This window comes from Stegodyphus dumicola, chromosome 10 (genome assembly GCF_044657685.1).
Source record: "Stegodyphus dumicola isolate Sdum_Otavi_A_Nest chromosome 10, ASM4465768v1".
Classification (NCBI taxonomy): Eukaryota; Metazoa; Arthropoda; class Arachnida; order Araneae; family Eresidae; genus Stegodyphus; species Stegodyphus dumicola.
In genome coordinates, this window is record NC_140777.1 from 16,352,734 (window position 1) to 16,365,068 (window position 12,335).

Consider the following 12,335-nt stretch of genomic DNA (forward strand, 5'->3'; position numbering starts at 1 on the left):
ATTATTTCTTTAAAAACTTGCCGCTTGCATGGCCAACCGTCTAAACTAGTAATTATTAAAAAACAAAAAAACTGTTATAAGGATTTTAATGAGCCCAGTCTCAGTTATCTTTTAAAGCCCCGGGGGCACCTCACATCAATACGTCTTGACCGTAGTTCCGTACAGGGACATCGGAGAGAAGGAGAACGGCGCGAGCAAAAGATTCGGATTTCGAAAGGTCGAACACATCGACAGTAAATAAGTCTACAATGAATTGGAACGTAAATAACAGAGGTAAGGGGAATAACGTGTTTGGAAAGTTTCCTTGAATGCGAGATCATACCCGCCACATCTAGGTAGCTCAGTGAAGAATCTGCACGGAATAATTGCACGAGATAATTAAACTGAAGAAATGCTGATGCAAATTGATTACATTAAATAAAAATGAAAATAATCTCTACATATAGTAAAACAAAGAGTCTGTGTGTGTGTGTCTTTCGTTCGCGCTGCGCGTAAGTTAACAGACCCACGTCTACGAAATTTGGTACATAGGTGCATCTAGACAAGAGCCAGTGCACCTCGAAGCGATTTTTTCGAAATTCGAATTTTTTTTATTTTATGTTTTGTGGCGAAATCGCGTCATTTTGAGACATAATGGGCTATAAGAAAGCGAGATTTTACTTTACGCACTCCATTTTTACATCGTCATGAAACGTAGGCACTTAGCTATTTTTCGAACTTAAAATAAATTTCGTGTTTCTATAAATCGATTAAATACGAATTTATTTAACAAAGTGAGCTTAACACTTTTTCAACGGGATTTTTTCTAAAAAAGTTTGTTTAAAAATGTACCGTTTATTTTGCTTTGATTTTTGGACACGTTAAACTTTCATCCTTGCGACTGCTTTTACAAAAAGAAATTTGGAAAAATGATAATATTTTGTATTTTTAAAAAATTTTTTAAATGAAGCTTCTGAGTACACTTCTCACATCTTCAAAAATGTGGTTTTAGCAACAATTTTCCTTTCTCATTGTTGTTGATAGATTTTTTGATGAAATCGCATCATTTTGAATAGTTTCATTCTTTTAGAAATATGGGTTTGGCAACAATTTTTCATCGTATTTCTTATGTCACTGTTTTTAAGAGATTGGCATATTTCGTTGTCATTTTTTTAAATATATAATACATTTTTATTGATATTTTTTTTTGATAAAGTTGCCCTGCAGAGTAAAATTCTGCGTGGAATTTTTTTTTAGTTTCTTTCATGTTAATTTTTGCTTATTTCACTGTTTGTAAGATATTGAAAAGTTTTGCATGATTTGTTTTCTTCAACGGAAAGTTGGTTAATTTTTTTATTAGGATAATTAATATTTGTATTAAGGGATATAGCTTATTTCATTGTAATTTTTTTCTCTTGAAAACATAAGATAAAATATCATTAATTATACTTTGCTTTTCAGAATTTTTTGTATTCTTTTACGTTATTTATTGCTCATTTCACTGTTTTTAAGCTATTGCAAAGTTTTGAGTGATTTTTTTAGGAAACAAAGTTCTTAACCTCCTTTATACCATTTCAGTTCTTAAGATTTTGCAAAGGGAGGTTGGTTAATTTATTTATTAGGATAATTAAGGTTCGTATTAAGGGATATAGCTTATTTCATTGTAATTTTATTTACAGGTAATAACTTTTTTTTATAAAGTTGTTCTGCAGAGTAAAATTCTACGCAGTTAACGCAGTTTAACGTTTGGTTTTCCCTTTAGCCATTTTTCCGGTACATTTAAAAGCTAGTCAAAGTAAATAAAATTTACTAATAAAGCCCACAGATTATGAAAGATTAGAGAAAGGAGGAAATGATGCGAATATATATTTTTAAAATTTTCAGATCCTATCGCTAAGAAGCCGGGAGGGGGGGGGGATACGCGAAGAAATGCGGTGTCTTGCATACATGAAAATTTACTCCAATGAAAAAAAGAAGGAAAATACCATAATGTATTCTATTTTTCTCTATCCGAAGCGCATTATTTTCGTCGATGGACTGAAATAGTATAATAGGAACTTGGTCAAGAGGACGCCATTTTCAACAATTCAGTTCCCATTTCATGAGTGATAAATGACCGGCGCCAGTAATGGAACTCGGAAACAAATTTGAGAAAGAGGGTACTATCTAAAAATTTCGGAAGAATGTACTAACCAAAGTCAACAGATTTCCTTCTTCTTTGTTGGTTATTTTCATCTCATTCAAAGCTATTAATCTCGTGTGGCAAAGTGAATTTATTTCACTTATTTATGGACGAGTTCTTTCTCGGCTTCAAAAGGAGAGGAATGGCCGAGAGGAAAACCATTCAGCTTCGGAATTCGCCATTGAAAGATGACACAATGAAGATGTGATCTGATTCAAGATTTGAGGAAAAGGATTTAAGAGTTCTCCGTTGAATGGCATTTTTTAAGATTTCCAGAACTTATTACTCAAAATATAGTCCGCCATTGTTGGAATGCATTCAAAACGGAATGCATTTTGTTTTCTAAAGAATTGCTATGCTCCTTACACGTATAGAGTTCATTTTTCGGATCGAATATCTTTGAAAAATGAAAATTTACTTTTTGTTTGCTGTTACCTTATAAAATAGACGAAAATATATATGAATAAAATAATCAGACGATATATTAATTAAAAACTCTGAAACAATAATTTTCGCACTCATTTTACCGAGTGGCAACAGTCTTCCGCGTTGGAAATAAAAAATGCTTTTTTTCGAAAAGTGTTGCCACTGCTCGTTTTCTAATCGTAGAGTTTGGTAATTAAAAGTTCGTAAGTTTTAGAAAATATGAAATATTAAAAACAGCATTGCCAAATACTATTAAACATATTATTATTATATAAGGTCATATTCTGACGTCAAAGAAAGCACGCGATTGTATGTGACGTCACTGTATGTCGAAAATTGTTCGTTAATGTCAGCATTTTAAATAAATAGCTGCTGTTGGCAACTTCTTTCTTTCGGATTAGTACATGGACCTTATAAGGTCCATGGATTAGTATAACTGACACAATATATTATTGCCACGTTAATTCTTTTAGTAATATTGAGAAAATGTTGTTCTATTACATTAAATTTAAATCATGATGTCATACGTATTTAATTTGAATTGTCAAAAGTTTTCGTTTCTTGGTTAGGAAATAAAAAAATTAATTAAGAATTAGTACATAGAACTTAAAATTTTGCTTTGGTTGCAGCCCGCTCATCTGATGTTTGTTATCTGTGTATGCTCGTTCCACAGCAAGCAAGATGTACTCGTATTATCAATTATCATCAAATTTTACGGATTCTCAAAATTTTCTAAAGGTGACACCGTCTTCTAAAGTCTGATTGTCATCAGATTTATTAGAAATTCCCAAAGCTTCCAGTTGTCATAAATTTCGCATCAATTAGGACATCGAAAGTGAGAAATTTCCTTTCAACCCTTTGAGTTCATTTTCGACGCCCGATTCGCTGGACGTATGGACGATAATTGAGGAGCTATGGCCTTCTCCGAATAGTAGCACAAGTAGTGAAGGGAGACTTTTTTTATGGTTATTTCTTTGACATTTTTCATAGCTACTAAAACATTCTACAAGGGGTAAGGTCTTCGGCCTAGACACCCTGGTGTCACAAACACTACTCTACCGGGGATGAAAATATTATTGGGACATATGGAAAATATTATTGAGAAAATGTTATTGGGAAACTTCGAAATGTATCTAGACAGTGCACTCCAGTGAACTATAGTAGAGTTCCCGATTACTCAATATTCTGTATTATTTGACGATCAACCTCACCTTATTTTTTAAATTTCTAAAATACTACTAGTTAAGCAGAACATTAGTTTTGAAATAATGCGATGGTTTATTAGTAGGTAAAGTATAATAATATCTAACATCGCTTATGTGTTGCAAAGCACGTTTTTAATTACTGTAATTACAGTACATATTTATGCGCATAAATGTCTGCAAGTTTTCGTGTTCTGTTCAAAGTTTTGTTATAGATTCTAATTTTGCGATTTTTGTCTCATTGTGACACTATTTCTTGGCAGTGTCAGGAATTAGGAGGTAGGTTTTGTTCTTTTCGTGGAAATTCAGCAAAGCGATCCCCTTTACAGGTTAGATTTTCCGGCAAATTCCTGGTCTCTGATTGGTTCAGCTTGGGCTGGAAACTTGGTCATTATTGCTTATTCAAATATGACTTAAGCTAGAATTATGTTTTTAAGCAATAATAATAAATTCTAAGTAATTAAGTTTGAAACTTAGGTTGTCTGATTACTAATTAACTTTTAAATGGCTGCCAATAGCTTTAAAATGCATATTTTTAAGTAACAGACTGTAGGACTATTCGTCTGAGATGCCTTTGAGGAAGACTTTCAAAAGGTAACTGGCTTGTAACCACATATGCAAAAGGGGAAAATTGCAAAAACCATCCATACAACCAGCTTGTCTGCCTGGCCAGTATTCAGTGGCCTTAACTACTCAACCACTGTTGGAATCTACAAAGTTTAATAGAGTTTGCTACTAAGGCAGATGGATATTGCATATATGAAATAATGAGGAGTATTAGTTCCTAACCAAGTTTTGAAGAATGTGCTTTTCAAAGTTTCATTTGAAAGACCATTTTCACTACTGCAGCCAAAGAAGTAGATTCTATAGTCAAACCTTCAAAACTAGTGCTGCAAATTTATAAAAATAACTACCAATTCTTGTTGCTTGAACACCCATGCTAATAATTTTGCATTTTGCGCTTTGGCAGCTGAGGATGATGGTTCGGTAAAAAACCATCAAAACTAGTCCTGTGAAAATTTGCAAATATGAAGTTGATTTTTGTGGTTTGACTTCGAAGTTAATACTTATTCGGTGTGTTATTTTACTTCATCTATAATGATGCTTAAATTGTTTATATTATGTAATTTTTTTAATTGTGAATTTTTGTTCTTTTTCTGGTATTATCACAAACAACTTATTAGAAATCGCCTAATCCTTGGAATACACCAAACGCGTGTATAATAATTGCCCGAATAATTTCAGGCAACCATACACGTGACAAATTTTCAGTTTCCGAGGTCGTCACTTTTGTGTGCGTTCTTTTACTTGTATTTAAAGTTCCAACAGATTAATTATGATTATTTTTTGTCTTAAACTTGGTTTGAAAATTTCTACAGAAATGTATTAGTTTGCTGCTGAATCATTGAAGGGATAGTGTTTTGAATTCTTTCTCAAAGCAATCACTAAGAAATTTCCACCATAACAACAAAAAACATTTGTAAATAGGTTTACTGATTTTCTTTTGGAATATATATTTGTTACGGGGAAAGACCGAAACCGGAGAATGTCAACATTCACCAAATACATTGGTGAACAGGGGAGTAGCTAGAGTTAGCACCAGGGGACAACTGAAGAATTTGCACCCCTTTATGTGTGCCAACAATGGAAAACATTTCATTAAGAAATTTTGTAGCATCAATTTGGTGCCCCTTGGATGCTGCGCCCGGGGACAGATGTCCCCCCTTGCCCCACCCTAGCCACACCAATGTCGGTGAAAGATCGAATATTGCATTACATTCGGATCCTCACTGGCATATGTCGACAATCACAGACATGCTCTGGTGTATGTCGAAAAGAGAGGAGTATATGTACACGCTGTCGTTGCAAAAGGAAGTGTTCCACAAATAGATGCAGTCGTAAAAGCAAGGGCTTCTTGTGCAATTCAAAGTGTCATAACAGTTCAAGTTGTTGCAATAAATAAGATTTGAATTACATAATTTAGTAAGTTTCTAACTTCTATTATTTTCCTTTCTCGTTTTGAATGTACTGCTGTGTGTTTAAGTTCTTATGTTCATGAGTTCTTATTTTAAGTCTCAAGTGCGTTTTTTCATGGCTGAATTGCGAAAAAGAAAATATAATATTCTTATATGTTTCAATGTTCACCATTAGTACATGGTGAATGTCGACATTTACCAATATTGTGCATTAAATCATAAGTCAGAAATAAGAGTATTTGGAAAATATTTCGGACATACACCAAGCGACTATCTGCGTCTTGACATTCACCGGTGAAAGTCGACATTCTCCAGATTTCGGTGTTTCACCGTAACACGTTTTGTTGAAATGTAGAATATGTATGCAATATATCATTTTTTATAATAAAAGTAATTGTTCGTTTTCTTCTGTAAAATTCGCCAAAGGTGGTTGCGATAATACGCAAGTACTCTTCTTTCTCTTTTCTTCTTTGCATTTTATAGTGGCAAGTTATATTGCAAATGCTATTTATTTTCTATATAACAAATGTCTAATTTAGCATTTTGGTTATTATAGCTCTAAAACTTCAGTGATAAACAGATGTGGGTCTCCTAATTGAAAGGTTTCGCCAAAAGATGCCACCAGTGCCAGACCGAAATGGATGGTATCCAAAAAGGTAAGCTCTCTTTTTGTTTTCTTAATTGCATCTGAAATATTTGCTGTCCTATGAACAGGGGCGTAGCTAGAGGGGGGCATATGTCCCCAAGCACAGAATCCAAGAGGTGCCAAACTGATGTTAGGACATTTTAGAATTAAATGTTTTCCATCCTTGGCAAGCAGCAGGGGGCACGAAATCTTCAGTTGTCCCTGGGCGCTGAAAATCCTAGCTACGACTCTGCCTATGAAGTTTTAATATCAAGGAAATACATGATCTTGACTGATCTTATGCTCTCTTTTGATGTGAGATTTTAACAGAACAGGTCTTAATTTTTATATACTTAGTTATACAAACTAGGTTATTTAGCTACAGAGGCTATTCACACAATTCTTAGACGATTTTCATTGTATTGACAGAAATATTTTACGTAAAACTTTTGTGCTCTAAATGTTCCATTTGATAACCCTTAATCTTCACCATAATTTCCAACACAATAAAGCTTTTTACTTCCTTGTACGAAGTAAAAAGGAAGTATTGTATTCGTGAAAAGTTTCAGGCAGCATAAAATATCCATTTTGACCATTGTCGAATGCAATTTAACGATGTTTTTGCGTGACATCTGTACGTAAGGACAAAATAAAAAACATTTTTCCTCTAAAAAAATTATAAAACTGCTTTAAAATGAATTCTGAAGAGAATTTTCCGTGGCATCTGTATGTACGTACGTATCTCGCATAACTCAAAAACGAGTAGCCTCGGAACGTTGAAATTTTGTATATAAGACTGCTATAACATGTAGATGTGCACCTCGTATTTTGGTTGCAATCGGCCGCACCAAACGTATATAAAAATATGTATATATATATATATATATCCACTCTGTTACCCCGCTCAGTGATCTCAGTTTCTTTACTCTTGTATGTTTGTAAATTGTGCATTTTTTGCTTTAAGAATGATTGAATTATGCTGTTCTTATCTTTCGGTTAAGGTTTTAGGAAATCTGCAAGCAATATTTGTAGAATTATCAACAATTTAAAAGCTGTTTAAGTGCGGTTACGCCTAATCTTTAAATAAAGTGGTGGATATGTTTGTTTACATCTGAAACAGCAGAATAGTAGATTTGTTGCCAATCTAGAGAGACTAAACTTTGCAACAACAAAGATAACCCTTCATTTATTATTGTGCATTAAATCATGCTCAATATGGAATTTTTTCGAGGAAATAAGTGTTTAAGATTTACCTCGTAATTTTTAATATAGATATTTTGAGGTTTTATGTATTTTTTGTCTTGTTGCGAAGTGAGAATTGAATTAATTGAAGGAGAAATACTGAATCGTCTGTGAAAAAATGTTTCTTCTTTGTATTTTTTGCTTTATTTCTTTCATACATCGTTGCAGATTTATTATAGTATTTGAATAGAACATGTGGTAACAGTTAGATAATTCTCCAAATGATATAAATTTTGTGCATTTCGAGTTCTAATATGAACGAAATATAACGCTGTTAAGTGAACCTAGTGCCAGTGTCGCGATGGTAAGCAAATATAGTGAATTAAGGAGTGTATTTATTCTATTGCATCTTATGCACTATCGACGAAGTATATTTAATTCAATCCAATAAGTTTAAATGAAATGCTAGAAAGTGCGTATAATTTAATATTCCGTACAAGGAAGTCGTGTGGTGTACACATCGGATTTTTTTAGTATCAAAAGAGGTATTTTAACCCATTCCTCTTGAACAGTTTTCTAGAGTCTTAGGAGGATTGTAGGTCAACGTTTGGAGAAATCCCTTTTCTAAAAGTCCAAAAATCTGTGGATTATACATAGATCAGGAGATTTGGAGGGGATATGAGTGAAGAGTATGCCTTCGATACCCATTTTCTTGTTCCCTTTTTTCCAGGAAATTAACACTAGATTTTGATGTGTGGCTGTTGGTTTTGTCTTGATGCAGATCTATTGATTGATGGCGCTGTGGGTAAAGAGAAGGTATTTCATATTTGAGAATTGGGTATAAAATATATGCCTGATAATATGTGGAACTGACCTTAAGTTTCCTGCACTGTCCTTAATTTTTATTTGCCATTATATCAAAAACCAGCAACAATCATAAAAACCCTTTAAAAAAACTTTCTTTAGATTCTTTGAATTTCTATGATAATAAATGGATCTCCTTTTATTGCGGTTATTTAAATATACCCAAGATTCATTTATTGTGACAACATTTTTCCATTTTTCTTCAAATAATTGTTTCTCAGAGATTTCTGCTTTCGGCAATGAAAGAGGATGCAGATTGCGTTTTTTTATCTTTTCAAGATTCAAATCAGCATTAATCATTTTTTTTACAGTTGACACTGAGCATTTTAATGATTTTGCAACTGTCCTTTCACTCTGCGGATTTCTTTTAACTTTAAAATTCTTATATATGCGACATTCAAAATACTCCGTTTCTTCCTTGGATATATGTACACTCTTGCAAAAAAAAATCAAACAACCAAGAAAGACTTCTGCAATCGTGACATAATTTGGTATGCAAAAACATCCTGATCGAACATGCAAATGACCAAAGTTTCAAGGCAAATGAGTTGTGAACATAGCGCACATTTCTAGTAAACCAGTAATAGAGGCGGAAAATTTATCTTTTTTTTTTTTTTTTTTTTTTTGTTACTGCCATTGTAATTCCGTAAAGAAGCAGCTGAAGATGCCATTATGACGATATTGAAGACCTTACGGACAACTAAACAACTTCGAATGTGGTTGCATTGTAGCGCTGTGTGGTCATACCAAGGCCACAACCTGCAGCGTACAGACATTGCTGTGCAAAGATGTTGTCAGCAATGGTTGTTACAAGGAAATTGCCGACGAAATGAAGGCCGTCGAAGGCCAAGGAGCACGAATGCGAGGCAAGATAGGATGATTGTTCGCCCGAACCACCCCAACAGTATCATTGTCAACTATTTAACGCACTACAGTCATGTCTATACCTCCCATGGTACCATCCACCATATCATGGTGCTTGTCTGAGGTGGGTTACACTCACAGAGGACGTTTGCATTTGACCCCACAACATCGGCGCAATCGTCCGAAGTGGTGTTGCAGCTGATCATCATAGCTGCCATCAGACTGGCATTGTTTAATGTTCAGCAATAAATCTCGCTTCACTCTTGAAACATATGGCCACTGTGTTCATGTCTGGAGAGGACAGGGGCCAGTGGCCAATCAGCCTTTGTTTTACAAAGGCATACAGGTATGATGGTATGAACTCCTGGTATGATGGTGTGGGGCACTATTTCTTATGACCGCAGGTCATCTTTAGTCATCCTCTTTACATCTTTAACAGCTCAACAATATGTTGATATTATCTTGCAGCCGGTTGCATTACCCTTCATGGCACATCATCCTGGGGCCATTTTCCAACAAGATAATGCCAGGCCACATACCGCTCGCATATCTCTGTACTGTCTCCATACGGTTGATAATCTTCCTTCGCCAGCAAGGTCACCAGACCTTTCCCCAATCGAGCATGTCTGGGACATGATAGGCCGCCAGATTCGGGAACCACAAAATATCGCAGATCTGGAGCGACAACTCATGAATGCCTGATAGAATGTGTCACAGGATGATATTAGGAACCTCTAGCACCCTTTGCCTCGATGAATTCAAGCATGCATTGCCGCCAGAGGAGGTTCAACCAACTACTAATTTGAACACTCAGTGGGATATTGTGAGTCATGAACAGGTACTATGATCTTGATTTTTTAATCAGTTTATTATCTTTGTATGAGCTATATACATAGTCAATTTCATCAAAAACAAACACTTCCTTCATGGTGCTTTGATTTTTTTTGCAAATGAGTGTATTTTGAACAATCATTCTCCTTAAAGCCAAACTTTGATATTTTTTCCCTTTCTTATTGCCAATATCATCTATTGTTGTTTTAGATACCAGGGGAAAAAATCATGGCTTTCACAGAATTTCCTAAAAACTAGGTAACGAATAATCTTCTTTGGAATGAGCACAAACATAGCCTTCTGCCCATCGCTTCTTTAAAAGTGCCATTTTGCATAAAAATAAAGCTAAAAAGTAGTAGACTATAATTTATACTTTCAAAAATATAGCTGTAGTTAAAAAAATTTTTTACAAGCAGGGTGATTTTTTTTTTTTAATAGCAAAGCAAAGTTGTCTAAAACATGTGTGAACGGCCTCATTTTCATTTACCTCACAATTATAAAGCAGTCAAATTAGTACAGTCAAAAGTCGTTAATCCGGATACGTCGGGACTTCGGCGATTCCGGATTATCGATTTTTCCGGATTATAGATCATCAGTTTAAATCTCATAAGATGGCATGCAGAAATTCTAAAATTAAAAATATGAAACCGTAATTTATGAAATAAAGAACAATTATGATCTAAAGGGTATCAAAATTTACAAAAAAAAAAAAAAGCTTAATATTTATTTGTTTACTTTTTAACATTTCTTTCAATATAAGTTGTTTAAGTTGCTTCGATTTATGTGATATTACTTTCTCTTTAATTCTATAAACAGACATAATTTCTTGTTCAGTTACGAAGTTCCGCTGTTCAAGTCCCGTTAATTGCTGTGCCGAGAATACCGACTAACTTGTCAATCGAAATTTTTCGTTTTCACTAACCTCTCTGTCACATTCTTCATGTCTTTATCCATTTTTTGCAGCAATTCTACTTTTTGTTTGATGGACGTCAAAACATATTTTCGTTTTGTACGATCCTTTGGGAGGTCCAGAATCGGAAATTCTATTTGACATAATCGAAAGTTCAAGTTTACTTTTATAATACTGCTCTTTCAGTCCGCAAAAAATAATAAGCCGGATCCAATTCGAAGATTAAGGAACAACGCAATCATCAATATTAACTGACATAGATAATTAGATAATTTTAGTTTATACCGTCCGCTATACATAAAACGCGCATGCGAAAACGTATTCTGCGCTTGCGCAAATGCATGTGCACAGTCGTAAAAGGTCTTACGTGCACGTGCCTATGCGCATGTGTCAACGCAGCGCATGCGCAGAGTTTTTAGCTTTGAGGTCCAGATTATAGATCATTCCGGATTATGGGTGTCCGAATCAACGACTTTTGACTGTACTATAGCTTTTTTATCTACATATAAATCTTTCTTAGGAGTAGGTAAAAATATTGTATAATTTGTAAGATTACTGCATATACAGCAAACCCTTGCCAAACGTGGGAATTACATCATTAATACATTGTGGATACTGCAACATTGCATTCTTAATTTTCTATGGGAAAAGTATATTAGGTGTAATTCAGATGAAGAATGTAAATGTAGTTCAAACAAACCTAACTACTGTTGTAGCAAAAAGGAAACACAAAACATGTTAACTGAAAGGATTTTTACATGATAGTTACTTTTTAAAAATTATCGTGATTTTTGCTAGGGACAATAATTGACATCTCTTTAGTTTCACGATAAAAGGCAGCAGTGTTTTTCAATACTTGTCATTAAGTGTCCTTTTCTTCCTTAGTTTGGGTCCAATCCCATTGTAAAATCAGACACTTCCTGTGGCACTTTAAGCAATTTGTTTAACTTATCGCAAGGAAAAGACGCTTATCCTCTTCATAACTGCTGCTTTCATTGTCAGTGGGTGTTATAAGATGATCTAATTCTTTATTCCTTGACTTCTTCCATATCTGAAAATCCTTCCTTACTGACTGGACTGTCTTTGCATTTTGCATGATTTCTTTGCTGTTATTTGAAATGGATAGGAATCCTTTAAACTTGTTGATACCTTCTAGCCAGAGAAGTTGCCAGCAAGACTTCAGTGTTGATGAATGAACAACTGCATATGAATGATATTCCAGCATTGAACAGATTAAATGGAAACAATTAAGATAATGTGTATAAGCAAAATTGCATTCCCCATGTCGTGGCTT

General features: G+C 34.3%; 1 long non-coding RNA gene across 1 annotated transcript in view; it reads left to right on the forward strand.

Annotated features, from left to right (window-relative positions):
• Positions 1–12,335, forward strand: part of LOC118197111 (uncharacterized) — a 29,973-nt gene that overhangs the window by 16,335 nt on the left and 1,303 nt on the right. The window contains exon 2 of the long non-coding RNA XR_004759519.2: positions 6,322–6,421. This is a non-coding gene — a long non-coding RNA (uncharacterized LOC118197111). The remainder of the gene's footprint in view (positions 1–6,321; positions 6,422–12,335) is intronic.